The sequence below is a fragment of the Pan paniscus genome, chromosome 18, assembly GCF_029289425.2.
Source record: "Pan paniscus chromosome 18, NHGRI_mPanPan1-v2.0_pri, whole genome shotgun sequence".
NCBI classification, from domain to species: domain Eukaryota; kingdom Metazoa; phylum Chordata; class Mammalia; order Primates; family Hominidae; genus Pan; species Pan paniscus.
In genome coordinates this window covers 10,763,521-10,779,437 of record NC_073267.2, presented here as the reverse complement: position 1 = coordinate 10,779,437, position 15,917 = coordinate 10,763,521, and the positions used below count along the sequence as shown (strand labels likewise).

The following is a 15,917-nucleotide window of genomic DNA, read 5'->3' as shown; positions in this document are numbered from 1 at the left end:
GTGCAGTTATTACCTACAGTCATTTATTCATTCAACAAACAAGTAATGAGCACCCCAGCTCATTGTTGGAGATGCTGCAGTGGGCAGGACATGCAGGGGGCAGCTGGCATGGAATCTATGGTCCGTGGAGGGAGATAATCCTTGGATGATGATACCAATTGTTACTGAATTACAGTTGGGACAAGTGCTATGCAGAAGGGTGGGGTGTATATAATCCCCGTCTCCCCCTCCTCCCCATTGGGAATCTTCAGGGAGTGCGCCTCCATCCTCACTCTTTTCTGGGCATCTCGTTGACCCTACTTCCTTTTTCTGAGTTGGAGTCTCCCTCTGTCACCCAGGCTGGAGTGCAATGGCGTGATCTTGGCTCACTACAGCCTCCACCTCCTGGGCTCGATCGATTCTCCCATCTCAGCCTCTCGAGTAGCTGGGATTACAGGCATGTGCTACCACACCCAGCTAATCTTTGTATTTTTAGTAAAGATGGGGTTTCACTCTGTTGGCCAGCTGGTCTCGAACCCCTGACCTCAGGTGATCCACCTGCCTTGGCCTCCCAAAGTGCTGGGATTACAGGCGTGAGCCACCGCGGCTGGTCGACCTTACTTTCTTTAGACATGTAACAGAGACAAATGGAAATAAGACCACAGAGTGACTTAACCACAGAGCCACTCCCTAGCAGCTCTTATGCCTGGTAAGTAATCACATTTTTCTCCTGCAAGATTGTGTAACTCAGCCGGGTGCGGTGGCTCAGGCCTGTAATCCCAGCACTTTGGGAGTCTGAGGTGGGAGGGTCACCTGAGGTCAGGAGCTCGAGACCAGCCTGGCCTACATGGTGAAACCCCATCTCTACTAAAAATACAAAAATTAGCTGGGTGTGGTGGCGTGTGCCTGTAATCCCAGGTACTTGGGAGGCTGAGGCAGGAGAGTTGCTTGAACCCAGGAGGCAGAGGTTGTAGAGAGCCGAGATTGAGCCACTGCACTCCAGCCTGGGCGACAGAGTGAAACTCTATCTCAAAAACAAACAAACAAACAAACAAAAAACAACTGTGTAACTCTACTGGGGATGTGCTTGGTCCTCAAAGTAAAGTGTGAGATGGCTTGAGCTGGAAGTTTCTCTGTCCTTGTTGTAAACTGGTGACTGATGGCATTGGAGTTACCTGTGTTTCTGTCTATCAATCAATCAAATATCTATCTGTCATCTACCTATCTATCCATCCTTCCATCCACTCATTCATCCCTATTTTATCTTTCTACCTCTCCCCTGCCACACACTTAAAAAAAAAATCAAACATTGGGCACATTGGCTCATGCCTGAAATCCCAACACTTTAGGAGGATGAGGCAGGAGAATCACTTGAGGCCAGGAGTTTGAACCAGCCTGGGCAACATATCGAGGCCCCCATCTCTACGAAAAATTAAAAAAATAGCCAGGCATGGTGGCATGCATCTATAATCCCACCTACTTGGGAGGCTGGAGTGGGAGGATTGCTTGAGGCCAGGAGTTTGAGACCAACCTGGCCAACATGGCCCTGTGTCTACTAGAAAATACAAAAATTAGCTGGGCATGGTTGTGCATGCCTGTGATCCCAGCTACTTGTGTGGCTGAGGCAGAAGAATTGCTTGAACCCGGGAGGCGGAGGTTGCAGTAAGCTGAGATCACGCCAACGCACTCCAGCCTGGGTGACAGAGGGAGACTCTGTCTCAAAGAAAAAAAAAATGCTCTTGATGATAAGATGCACCAATAATTTAAACATGGCCTTTGGTGGTTATGAAAAAGGAAGGGGCTTATCATGGTGGCTCATGCCGGTAATCCCAGCACTTTGGGAGGCTGAGGCGGGAGGATTGCTTGAGCTCAGGAATTTGAAACCAGACTGGGCGATATAGTGAGAACCTGTCTCTACAAAAAATTTAAAAATTAGCTGGATATGGTGGTATGCACCTGTGGTCCCAGCTACTCGGGAGCCTGACATGGGAATAATCACACCACTGCACTGCAGCCTGGGTGACAGGGTGAGACCATGTTTCTTAAAATAAAATAAAAAAAAGAAAGGAAGTCAGATTATATGAAATGTATATACCTGAGGTAGGAAATTTCAGAAACAGGAAAATATGGTAAACTTTGCTTTGGAGGTAAGGGGCTGAAATATATGCCTAGACCTGCAAAAATGCAACATGATTAGCAGCAGTATCCCCAAAAGTGCAGTAGCTGGGACCTTGTGAAAGCAGGTGTATTGGTTTCCTAGGGCTATGGTAACAAGGTGTGATGAGCTTGGAGGCTTAAAACAACAGAAATGTATGGTCTCACAGTTCTGGAGGCCAGAAGATCAAGGTGTTTGCAGGGCCACGCCTCCTCTGAATCCTCCCTTGCCTCTTTCTAGCTTCCAGTGGTTTCTGCAGCAATCTTTGGTGTTCTTTGGCTTGCAGCTGCAGAACTCCAGTCTCAGCCTCAGGACGTTCTCCCTGTGTGTCTCCTTCAAGTGGCTGCCCCTTATAATAACACTAATCATATCAGATTAGGGATGCAACTTACGCCACTAAGACCTCATATTAACTAATTATATTTGCAATGACCGTAGTTTCCAAATAAGGTCACATTCAGAGGTATTGGGGGTTAGGACTTCCATATATCTTTTTTAGAAAAATTAGATTAAATTAAAAATAATTAGCCAGGCATGGTGATGCGTGTCTATAGTTCCAGCTACTCAGGAAGCTGAGGTGGGAGGGTCTTGCTCTGTTGCCCAGGCTGTTCTTGAACTCCTGGCCTCCGGTGATCCTCCTTCCTTGGCCTCCCTAAGTTCTGGGATTATAGTCATGAGCCACCACATCCCACATACCTTTTGAATGGAGGTGGGGCAGCGTACACAATTCAGTGCTCATAACAGGAGCTATCTGTTGTCTTCTGTTGTTCCTGTTTATATTTATATCTGTTTCTCTGTCTCTCCTTTCTCATTGCTTCTTTTTTCACATCTCCTCTTTTTGTTTTTTGAGACAGAGTCTCGCTCTGTCACCCAGGCTGGAGTGCAGTGGCACAATCTTGCCTCACTGCAACCTCCACCTCCTGGGTTCAAGTGATTCTCCTACCTCAGCCTCCCGAGTAGCTGGGACTATAAGTACCCACCACCACGCCCAGCTAATTTTTCGTATTTTTAGTAGAGACAGGGTTTTACCATATTGGCCAGGCTGATCTCAAACTCCTGACCTCAGGTGATCCACCCGCCTCGGCCTCCCAAAGTGCTGAGATTACGGGCATGAGCCACTGTGGCTGGCCTACATCTCCTCTTGCATGAACGTAACACAGACCCAAAATATCTTTTTATTTGCTATTTTGTGAAGTACACTTTTATCTTAGGCTAAGAAGCCCATTGCGTTATTTTCCTTTTGTTGCTGTGACAAATTAGCACAAACTTAGTGGCTTAAAACAGCACAAGTTCATTGGCCTACAGTTCTGGAGGCTGAAACTCCAAAGTGAGTCTGAAAAGGGTTAAAATTAAGGTGTTAGGCAGCTGTGGTGTCCTGTCTTAAAAAAAAAAAAAAAAAAGGAGAGAGGCTGATAATTCTGATTCCAAATAACTGAGTGACTTAGAGCAATTTTTATTTAATATCTGGGAACTTCAGCTGCCTCATCTACAAAAGTGAATGGTAGAGATATGTTTTATATTCTTCATAGATATTTTCACCTCATCCTCTCTCTCTCTCTCTCTCTCTCTCTCTCTCTCCATTTCCATCTCCATCCATCCATCTGTCTATTATCATTTTTTTTTTTTTTTGGGATGGTGTTTTGCTCTTGTCGCTCAGGCTGTAGTGCAATGGTGTGATCTCGGCTCACTGCAACCTTCACCTTCTGGGTTCAAGCAATTCTCCTGCCTCAGCTTCCTGAGTAGCTGGGACTACAGGCATGTGCCACCACACCCAGCTAATTTTTGTATTTTTAGTAGAGACAGGGTTTCACCATGTTGGCCAGGTTGGTCTCGAACTCCTGACCTCAGGTGATCCGCCCACTTCGGCCTCCCAAATTGCTGGGATTAGAGGTGTGAGCCAATGCACCTGGCCCAATCCATCTATTATTGAGAGGTACAGGTGAACGAATTGTTTGGCAGGGAGCTGAGTATAGTGGAAGAATTCAGATGTCAGAGGGGCCTGGTTTTGAATCATGATTCTGCTATTTTATCTTGTGTGACCTTGGGGGGAAGTTACTGAACCTATCTGAGCCTCACTTTACTCATCCATAAAAATGGAGACACTAATAGTACCAGAAGAATTGAATGGAATTTTATGTATATGAAGCACAGAGCCAAGACAGAGTAGCTGCTTTAAAAATGATAGCAACTAGCATTGCTATTATTAAAAGCACTGGACAAGATAAAGTCCATTGCAGATACTTTTTTCCCTTTCAGAGACCTGTTCTCAGGCAGCGCAATGTGGTTTCCTTCCTACTACCCTAAACTCCTTCTCTCCATCAGTTCCCTATTCCTCAGCGCTTGTTGTGTTCCGGAAACTTGGCAGATAGTGTGTGCAGTTATTTTCAGAGGAATGAGTGGGTAAAATCGGCAGCATTTCCCCCGGAGTGTCTGTGCCCAGGGAGCATGAGTTTATGGTGCATCTGCTTTGTGTATAAAAGCCTTGTCCTCCCCCAGCACCACCCCCTTGCCTCAGAGGCAGAGCAAGCAGGGACCTGGCTACCGCCTGCACTCCTCGTTTCCTGCCGGTCAGTGGAGTCTTTGCCGACCAGCCGCATGGTTGGCGGGGTGGTAAACAGCAACAATGGCTTTCCTTCCAGGTGTCTGGCTGGGCAGGGGAAAGTGGTCACTGCTGGAGGGCCAGCAGCTTTGGAGGGACTTAAGAGCAGAGTTCAGAGGATCCCTCACCAGTCTGCAGCCCAGCCTGAGATGATGATGAAAATGATAATGATGGCTGGGCATGTTGGCTCATGCCTGTAATCCCAGCACTTTGGGAGGCTGAGGCAGGAGGCTCGCTTGCCCAAGAGTTCGAGACCAGCCTGGGCAACATAGTGAGACCCTGTCTCTACAAAAAAGAAACAAAATTAGCCAGGTGCGGTGGCGGACATCTGTGGTCCCAGCTACATGGGAGGCTGAGGTGGGAGGATCACTTGAGCCTGGGAGGTCAAAGCTGCAGTGACCCATGATAGTGCCACTGCATTTCAGCCTGGGTGACAGAATGAGACCTTGTCTCAAAAAATAAAATAAATAAAATAAGAAAGAGATAATGACAACAGTGATAGCTAATAGAATAGTAGCATCTCCTTCTCTCACTGTCCTAGCTCAGGATGCCTGCGTAGGACCCCCTTTACCCCCCTATATACGGGTGGGCATCTTCCTCACTGCCCTACTTGGTGTTCAGAGGTTGTCTTGGGTCTTATGGTTGTCTGGGGTGGGGGGCGTGTTGTTGTTGAGGGAGGTTATGTGCTCTTGGAGCATCCGTACAATGGTGGGAATGCAGACCTTGACCGTGGGGTAGAGCCTCTTCCCTCAATTAAGAAGGAGTGGTTTTCACCAGGAGAGCCTTTGGTGTAGCAGAGACCCGGGGCATGCCAGGAGTTCCTGTCTGCGCTCTCTTGACCTCTCACCTGGCATTTCCTGGGCATTGGTCTCATTTGAGATCTACACTCGGCTCAAGGCGTCTGGTGTTGAATTTCCTCTGTCTCCTCTCCAGCCTCTCATTTCCACCCTAGTTTTCTCTCCCTCTACACCCCAGTCTTGCTAATGTCTTGTCTCTCGTAGTAGCCTTTATGGCAGATCAAGAGGATCCTCAATGACCATTAACAACAGAGCTAACTAACATATTATTAGCAATAGAAAGTTCTTTCCTCTTTTCTTTCTCTCTCTCTCTTTTTTTTTTCTTGAAATGGAGTTTCGCTCTTGTTGCCCAGGCTGGAGTGCAATGGTGCAATCTCAGCTCACCACAATCTCCGCCTCCCGGGTTCAAGCGATCCTCCTACCTCAGCCTCCTGAATAGCTGGGATTACAGGCATGCGCCATCATGCCCGGCTAATTTTTGGTGTTTTTAGTGGAGATGAGGTTTCTCCATGTTGGTCAGGCTGGTCTCAAACTCCCGACTTCAGGTGACCCACCCACCTCGGCCTCCCAAAGTGCTGGGATTCCAGGCATGAGCCACTGCGCCCGGCCAGTTCTTTCCTCTTTTCTTAAGGGCAGGGAGGATTCTATCTTCAGAAAACACAGAACATCTAACCTCTACTTCCTGAACTTTAGAGCTGAGTTTTTAACTAAAAAAAAAAAAAATCAGGTTGAATCATTACTTTAACCTGTTTTTTAAAATTGTATTATTATTATTATTCTTAGTCAGGGTCTCATTCTGTCACAGGGGTGTGAACATGGCTCACTGCAGCCTCGACCTCCCAGGCTCAGGTGATCCTCCCACCTCAGCCTTCCAGGTGGCTGGGACTACAGGCAGGCACCACCACGCTTGGCTAATTTTTGTATTTTTTGTAGAGACGAGACCTCGCTGTATTTCCCGGGCTGGTCTCGAACTTTTGGGCTCAAGCGATCCTCCTGCCTCAGCCTCCCAAAGTGCTGGGATTACAGGTGTCAGCCACTGAGCCTGACCTAACCTGTATTTGAATCTACTTCTTCATTTTGCAGGAGAAAAAACTGAAAGCTCAGAAGGGGAAGGAACTTCCCCAAGTTGGCATGTGGTTACTAAACAGTCACATCAAAATTTGAACAGTGGCCACTGACGCTGAAGCCTGTTGGTTTAGCCACTGGACTATCCCACCTCTTTTGCGATTTTGGGAAAATCCCCCTCTTGGAGCCTGTGTTTGCCCTACTGTTCTACGAAGATAAACACTTCTCTTGCAGGATGGCAGTCATAGTGATAGTTGTAGTAATAACGGATGATGGTGGTGGCCAGTGCTTACGTATTCCTATGTATCCCCTATGAAACGTCTTTTATGTCTTGATGCGCAGGCCTCTGAATGGGCACACTGATGACAGGGATTGGAGAGGACGCATGGAATGCAATTATAACAGTGTGTGACACACAGTGGGCTACAAGTGCTGGGTCTTATTGTTATTACTGTTATTAGTAGGGACATGAAGTGATTGATGCTGGTCTTGGGGGTCTGAGAGGCCTCATGAAAGCCCTGCCCTCATCAGCAGCAGCTCCCATGTTTTGGAAACTTTTCTAGCATGTTCTCTCCACTTTGGCATTGCATTCTCTTGGCACCTTCCAAAAGATAGGCAGTCCTAGAGAGTTAGGAGAGAGGAATTATTTTTCTCTTTAAAGAATTCTGTTCTTCCTTTGGCTTTCCTCCCGTGTTGGGTAACAGAGTCTCTGAGGGCAGCATGAATCCGGGGTGGGTCCAGTGGATGACTGGTTTCTGCAGTGAAGGACCCTGGTGCTTCTCAATGGAGGAACCAGGGGGAATGGCTCCCCGGGGAGAGAGGAAACAGCCTGTGTGGCCCAGCCGCCTGCTCCAGGTCATGTTCTTGCCTCTGGCTCCTAGCAGTGAGGCCCTGAGCAACACATGTCTTCCCCTGGGAACTGCTGCAGCTTCCCAAAGCATCGGCTCCCTTCTGTAAGGGAGAAATCTGGCATTGGGAAGGCAGCATCTCACTGGTTTCTCAGTGCCAGCTGGCTCCCTGGGACCAGCTACAAAACTGAGTTCTTGTTTCCTTAGGATCAGGTGGGAGGGAATCTGGGCCTCCAGCACCAAGGCAATGGGAATAATAATAGTGATGTTGATGATGACAACAATAACAGCAGCAGCTACCATTTAGTGAGTGTCAGACAATCTGTCGTGGGTATTGTGTTCATTGTCAGATTTTACCTGTAACAGCCCTACAAGGTGGATGTCATCCCCCCATTTTACAGATAGGGAGACAGAAGCTTAGAGAGCTTCAGGACACTGTGCCCAAGATCACATGGTGCTATGGTTTGGCTGGGTCCCTACCCAAATCTCACCTTGAATTGTAATAATCCCCACGTGTCAAGGGCGAGGCCAGGTGGAGATAATTGACTTATGAGGGCAGTTTCCCCCATACTGTTCTCATGGTAGTGAATAAGTCTCATGAGAGGTTTATAAAACTGACGGTTTTATAAATGGGAGTTCCCCGCACACTCTCTCTTGCCCACTGCCCACTGCCATGGAAGAGGTCCCTTTGTTCTTCCTTCCTCTTCTGCCATGATTGTGAGGCCTCCCCAGCCACGTGGAAGTGTGAGTCCATCAAAACCCCTTTCCTTTATAAATTACCCAGTCTCAGTATGTCTTTATTAGAAGCATAAAAACAGACTAATACCCATGGCCACTGAGAAACCAAGCGAGGGTTCCAACCCCAGGTCTATTGATGACAGAACCAGGGTTCTCACTGCTACACCACGTGGCTTTAAAGGGTGTGTTGGTCCCAGTAGATGGTAGCCATTGAGAGCATGCCACCTGTGTGTGAATCAAGTCTCTGCCACTCTTCTTTTTTTTTTTTTTTTGGAGACAGGGCCTCGCTCTGTTGTCCTGAGTCATCATGGCTCACTGCAGCCTCCACCTCCCTGGCTCAAGTGATCCTCCCACCTCAGCCTACTGGGTAGCGGAACTACTGGTGTATACCACCACACTCAGCTAATTTTTGTATCTTTTGTAAAAATAGGGTTTCATCATGTTGCTCAGGCTGTTCTCAAACTCCTGACCTCAAGCTTTCTTCCCTCCTCAGCTTCCCAAGATGCTGTGATTACAGTCATGAGCCACTGCACCTGGCCTGTCTCGTACTTTCTTGCTGTATGACCTTGGGCAGTTTGCATACCTGAGCTTTAGCATCCTCTTTTGGAAAACAGGGCAATGGTGGTAATAATAGTGCCTCACTCATAACATCATCATGGAGATTAAATGAGATAACACAATGCTCAATGCCCTGGAATGCAACAGAATTTCTCAGCCTTGACATTGACATTTTGGGTGACATAATGCCTTATTGTGGGGGCTGTCCTGGCCAGTGTGGGATGTTTAGCAGCAATCTTGGCCTCTGGCTGCTAGATGACAGTAGCAGCCTGCCCCCTTCCCCCCAGTGTGATACACAAAAATGTGATAAACGTCCACAGGGCGTATGTGTGGGGGGATTGCCCCCTTTGAGAATCAATGACACATAGTAAGTACCCAATCCAGGTTAGGCATTTTATGATTATTATTCTGACAGGACCTTAAGCTGCCTCCAAACTGGTCTGATGATGGAAGTACTTTGCGGAAGTCTTTAACCATGCTCAAAGCTAGGAGGCAGCCTCTTAAGGGAATCTGGAGTCGTTCCCTGGCTACGATTGTCTGAAGGGAAAACCATCCCAGACACAGACCTATACTTCCTCCTTGGTGATAATAAGCAGTTTTGTTCCCAGTTTCTTTAACAGGGACCACTTAAAAGTGCCTGGGGCTTCTGCAGCACCATGACAAGTCATGAGGTCTTTTTAAAAACTAGTTCGAGTTTCCTATCATTTTACTAATCCAGGCAGCAATAACTGAGCACCTCTTGTATGCCAGATCTCGCAATATAAAGATCAACAGAGGCTGGGCGCGGTGGCTCACGCCTGTAATCCCAGCACATTGGGAGGCCGAGGCAGGCGGATTACCTGAGGTCAGGAGTTTGAGACCAGCCTGGCCAACATGGCAAAACCCCGTCTCTACTAAAAATACAAAAATTATCCAGGCAAGGTGGTATGTGCCTGTAGTCCCAGCTTGGGAGGCTGAGGCAGGAGGATTGCTTGAACCTGGGAGGCAGAGGTTGTAGTGAGGCAAGACCATGCCATTGCACTCCAGCCTGGGTGACAGAGCAAGACTCTGTCTCAAAAAAAAAAAAGATCAATATGATCAACAGCTAACACTTAGCAGGCCTTTAAAGGGTGCCGGGCTCTGTTCTAAGTTTCTAGCTGTGTCATCTCGGTTCAGCCTCTGTGATAGTTTTACATGTCGACTTGACTGGATCAGGAGTGTCCAGATATGTGGTAGAACATTATTTCTGACTGCGAGTGTTTCCGGAAGAGATTAGCATTTGAATCAGTAGCCTGAGTGAAGAAGATCCGCCTTCCCCAGTGTGAGTGGGCAGCATCCGATCTGTTGAGAGCTCAAATAGAACCAAAGGTGGAGGGAGGAGGAATTTGCCCCTTCTCATTCCCATCTTCTCCTGCCTCCGACTGGCATTCCCTCTGCTCCTCTGGTTCTCAGGTCGTCCAGTTTGGACTGAATTACAGCACAGGCTTTCCTGAGCCTCCAGCCTGCGGATGGCCGGGAGTGGGACTTATCAGCCTCTGAATTACACGAGCCAATTTCTTCTAGTGCATCTCCTTTTTTACTTTTTTTTTTTTTTTTGAGATGGAGTCTCGCTCTGCCGCCCAGGCTGGAGTGCAGTGGCGCGATCTCGGCTCACTGCAACGTCCATCTCCCGGATTCAAGCGATTGTCCTGCCTCTGCCTCTGGAGTAGCTGGTGCCCACCACCATACCCGGTGAATTTTTGTATTTTTAGTAGAGATGGGGTTTCACCATGTTGGCCAGGCTGGTCTCGAACTCCTGACCTCAAGTGATCTGCCCACCTCGGGCTTCCAAAGTCCTGGGATTACAGGCATGAGCCACCTCGCCCGGCCCCCTTTTTTACATTTAACCTATGGTTCTGTTTCTCTGGAGAACCCTTATTAATATAGTCACAAAACATCCGATTTTCTTTTTCTTTTTAGAGACAGGGTCTCACTCTGTCATCCAGGCTAGAGTGCAGTGATGTGAGCGCAGTTCACTGCAACCTTAAATTCCTGGGCCACAAGCAATCCTCTCACATCAGCCTCCTGAGTATCTGGGACTAAAAGTGCACCTCACCATGCCTGGCAATTTTAAAGTATTTTGTAGAGACAGGGTCTCACTATGTTGCCCAGGCTGGTCTCAAACTCCTGGCCTTAAGCGATCCTCTCTCCTCGGCCTCCTAAAGTGCTGGGATTACAGGCGTCAGCCACTGCACCTGGCCAAAATGCCCACATAATATTATCCCCATTTTACAAATGAGGAAAATGAGGTACAGAAAAGTTAAAGCACTTTGTCTATGAGTACACAGCCAGCAAGTGGAGGAACAGAAGTTCACACCCGGGTGGGTCTGGCTCCGGGGCCACTTTAATGATCTGAATTGGACAAGGTGTTCTGCTCTTAGGGAGCCCATAGCCTGGAAGAGAAGCCAGAGGATGGTAGCAGAGGGGTGAGGATAAACGTAAGCCAGGGGAACTGTGGGGCCCGAGAGTGGAGGAGAAGCATCTGTGTCAGTGTCGTCAGGGAAAGCATCTTTCAGAGGGCAGGGTGGGAACTCAGCTTTAAAAGTGCAGGTGACAGGTGGGACAGTAGCATTCTGGCTGCAGGGACCAGATATCCAAAGGTCCCAAAGTTGGCTGGCTACGGTGGTGCACGCCCATAATCCCAGCTACTGGGAAGGCTGAGATGGGAGGATCACTTGAGCCCAAGGGTTCGAGGCGCAGTGAGCTGTGTTCATGCCACTGCTCTCTAGCCTGGGCGACAGAGCAATACCTCATCAATTAAAAAAACAAACCTCCCAAAGTCCAGAGCCATAGAGCACCACAATAAACGTGTGGTGAACCACAAATGACTGCAGCCAAGAGTGTGAGGCAAGAATTGGGAGATGAGAACCAAGAGGTGCTTCAGGACCAGATCATAAAGGCTACAAAGCATAGGAACTAGAACATCAAAGAAACCCATTGCTTTGCGAAAAAATATCCAGGATGGATTGCGTTGGCAGGACCTGGTTAAAGTAGACGAATAGCAGGTATGCGTTTATTAAGTTGAAAGAGTGAAAAAAGCAAATGCCCTTAGAATTGTTGACCAAAAAACTCAGCACAGATAGAGTTGTCATGAGCTCCAGGAGACCTGGGCATGAGTGATCTGGTTCGCTGTGTCAGGATTGCTGGATTGCACAGCTCCAGGGAGCACCATCCAGTTTGGGTCAGTGGCACTCTGTGGACCCATGCTGTCCACTAGCCCTTTTTGAAAAGACAGACCTATTCTGTTTGTGCTGTTCATTACAATAGCCACTGGCCACACATGGGAATTAAGTACTTGAAATGTAGCTAGTGTGACTGAGGAACAGAATTTTAAAATTTCATTTATTTTTAACTAATTAAAGTTTAAATATAAATAGCTGCCTGTGCCTACTGGCTACCATTTGGACAGCACAGCCCTGGAGTCTTGCAGTGCCCTGTCAGTGTGGCTGCGCATTGTGGCATTGACCTATATGCTCCTTGGGCAAATCACTTGCCTTCCAGAACACTGTTATTTTTCTTTGTGTCTTTGAGACTCTGCTACAGTGAAACATGAAACAGAACGAATTAGCAGGCATCTCAGAGATAATTAATGGTTTGAATGATGTGAAAAAGACAAAACCAACCAACCAACAAACCAAACAATAAACAACTCAAATGACCAGTCAGTGAGAAAGTTGGTTTGATATCCATGGAACAAAAAGTCTTGGCTGGGCTGGGTGCAATGGCTCACACCTGTAATCCCAGTACTTTTGTAGGCTGAGGTGAATGGATCACCTAAGGTCAGGAGTACAAGACCAGCCTGTCCAACATGGTGAAACCCCGTCTCTCCTAAAAATTACAAAAATTAGCCAGGCATGGTGGTGGGCGCCTGTAATCCCAGCTACTTGGGAGGCTGAGCAGGGAGAATCTGGGAGGCAGAGGTTGTAGTAAGCCAAGGTCGTGCCATTGCACTCCAGCCTGGGCAACAGAGTGAGACTCCATCTCAAAAAAAAAAAAAAAAAAAAAAGTCTTGGGTGGGTGGTTTTGAAGATGGAGTTGGAGGAATCTGTCTCTAACTGAATAAGAGGCCTATGAAGTCATGATTTCCAACTCACTACATGCAAGCATCTTTCCCCTAGGATAGTGACCACTGGCAAATTGAGTGCATGGTTCAGTTTTTCATTCTTCTCTGTATCCATGATCTTTGACTTGTCCCCTTGCAGCTTCTGCCATTGGAGAGGCAGGATTGCCCCTTAATTTTGGGTTTGATCATGAGATTCACTTTTGCCTATGGGATGGCGGCAGGTTTGATGCCATCAAAAGCTTGAAAAGCACTTGCATGATGGGGCTTGCTGTCTTGTGCCTCTCTCATCACCATGAGAAGAACTTGGATGGGCACCTGCCCACTGGTCCCAGAAGAGGATGGGAAGCAAGTGGAACAAGACACTACACCACCCAGCCCAACTCACCCTAGTCCCAGCCTAGCCAGAGATATGCCAGTGAGAGCTCAGCCTAGATCAGCCAGCTCCAGTCAATTACAGACACATGAGCTTTTCCTTTCATCAACTGAGATTTTGTAGTTGTTATGTAGCAGAGGTTAACTGGTACATGGCTGTTAATTTGATTTGAAATGTCATCGTTCTCCTGGAGAATTGAAACTGCGGTATGTAATGGTTTATATTACCATGTGTCTGCCCTTTCACACTCTGGTTTCTCTTGATGACATTTACAGGTTAAATATTTCTTTTTGGGCTTTTAAGGCCATTACATACTCATTTTAGAAAGTGATATGGAAAAACAAGAAAATTTAAAAATTATGTATAATATCGACCCCCAGACATAATCACTGTTAACATTTTGCTGCATATTTTTTCTGATATAAAGCAAGATAGATACATACCTGTACATGCATATACAAACATTCACACATCTATAAATGGGATCATATTTTATAGAGAGCTGCGTTCTGCATTATTTTACTTAGCTCAACATTACATACATCAGCATTTCCCTACGTCCTTAAATTTCTCCAGGAACATGATTCTTAGCAGCTTCATATTAATAGTCTATGGTATGGCTGTATCATATTTTATTTAAGCATTTCCTACTTTTGGACATTTAAATTCTTTGCAATTTTTCACCATTACAAATGATGCTACAATGTTCATCTTTGTACATAAATCTCAGTGTGCTTCTGTGATTGTTCCCTTAAGCTGTGTTCCTAGAAGTGAAATTCCTTGGTGAAAGGGTTCAAACAATTTTAATAAGGTATTGCCAAAAAAAACCAAGGCAATTTATCACCCCGCCAGCAGAGTAAGAAAGAGTCTGGTATTTATAATTTTAAAAGACACATTGGGGACACTTTAAAGTGGATAGATTGGGACTGGGGTCTCTAAGTTTGTGGTTTACACAGGATCATCAACTTGGAACCATGTGAACTCCATTAAATGTAACATTGAGGGGTGACCCTGAAATGAATCGTAGGACCCCAGCGTTCTTTTTTTTTTTTTTCCTCGAGACAAAGTCTTGCTCTTTTGCCCAGGCTGGAGTGCAGTGGCACGATTTTGGCTCACTGCAACCTCCTCCTCCCGGGTTCAAGAGATTATCCTGCCTCAGCTTCCTGAGTAGCTGGGATTACAGGTGTGAACCAACATGCCTGGCAAATTTTTGTATTTTTAGTAGAAATGGGGTTTCACCATGTTGGCCAGCCTGGTCTTGAACTCCTGACCTCGTGATTTGCCCGCCTCAGCCTCCCAAAGTGCTGGGATTATAGACATCAGCTACCGTGCCCAGTCAACCCCAATGTTCTTGACCTGCCCAGTCACTTCTAGCTGTGTGATTTCTGGCTAAAGCTTGAGTAGTGCTGTTTAGAGAAGGTAGACACAATCTGATTTTTAAAGTTAAGGAGTATGGCCCAGGAGATCTCTATGGACAGTTCCTGCCTCTGTTAAACATCCCAGTCACCTCAGAGCAAACTCTAGATCCATTCCTTTGTAACCTTGAGACTTTACCAATCTACATATTTTCTCTGAGCACAGGGTTCATTATCAGTAAAATGGGAGCAAAGCTATGATTTAAACTGGCAAATTATCTAGCAAACCCAGTCATTTCCGAATGGGTTTTTTGACTCTTGCATATCCCAGATGGAATTTTCACGGTGCTGTGAAAAACAGTGATGTAGGCTACTATGAATGGAGAGACGTTTGTCTGTAAAGTCTTGTTCTGTACTATGACATAGGTTTGACTTTTCCTAAGAGCTAAACACCCTTTTAAAGAGAAGTGTGGAATTTTGCTTCTGATAATGGCCAAGTAGGTGCCTATTGGGGTGACCTTCCCTCAGATAACAAATATAATCCCTGAGCAAAAAAATAAAAAAAACTCAACTACCTAAAGGATGGGTGGTGGTGGCTAAAACTCCAACAGAAAACCTGCACTCCATCTGGCTGAACAGCCAGAGGACATAGTTGCAGACATCTCTTCTCATGGGAAAGGGAACTGGAGATGGCAAGGTTTAACTCTGTGTATAAATTCTGCCCCAGTCTCTGGGTGACCTCTGAAGTATCTGTGCACCAGGCAAACCATAAGCAGCCCAGATAAAGCTAAAAGAGATGGTCTGAGAACTAAGCTGCTGCCCCACTGGTAGAGTTGCAGTTTGAGTCCAACCAAGTTAATTGCCTCCAAAAACAAATTAAAAAATCAACACTCTTGGGAGAAATAGCACAGAATCCGGAGTCTCTACAATGTAATATTCACAATATCTAGGATACAATCTACTCTAAATGCAAACAAATGGGAAATTTTGGCCCATTCTTGAGCAAAAAGACAATGAATGGAAGCTGACTCCAAGGTGACCCAGACGTTGGAATTAGCAGACAAGTTTTTTTTTGTTTTTTTGTTTTTTTTTTTGAGATAGAGTTTCGCTCTTTTGCCCAGGCTGGAGTGCAGTGATGTGATCTTGGCTCACTGCAACCTCCACCTGCTGGGTTCAAGCGATTCTCCTCCCTCAGCCTCCTGAGTAGCTGGAATTATAGGCACCTGCCACCATGCCTAGCTAATTTTTAAGTTTTTAGTAGAGATGGGGTTTTGCCACATTGGCTAGGCTTGTCTCCAACTCCTGACCTCAGGTGATCCACCTGCCTCAGCCTCCCAAAATGCTGGAATTAGAGGCATGAGCCACTACA

The 15,917-nt window shown here is 46.6% G+C and overlaps 1 long non-coding RNA gene across 1 annotated transcript in view; it reads left to right on the top strand.

Annotated features, from left to right (window-relative positions):
- The window catches only part of LOC117976189 (uncharacterized), a 36,785-nt gene that overhangs the window by 3,068 nt on the left and 17,800 nt on the right, over positions 1 to 15,917 (top strand). The window lies entirely within an intron of this gene.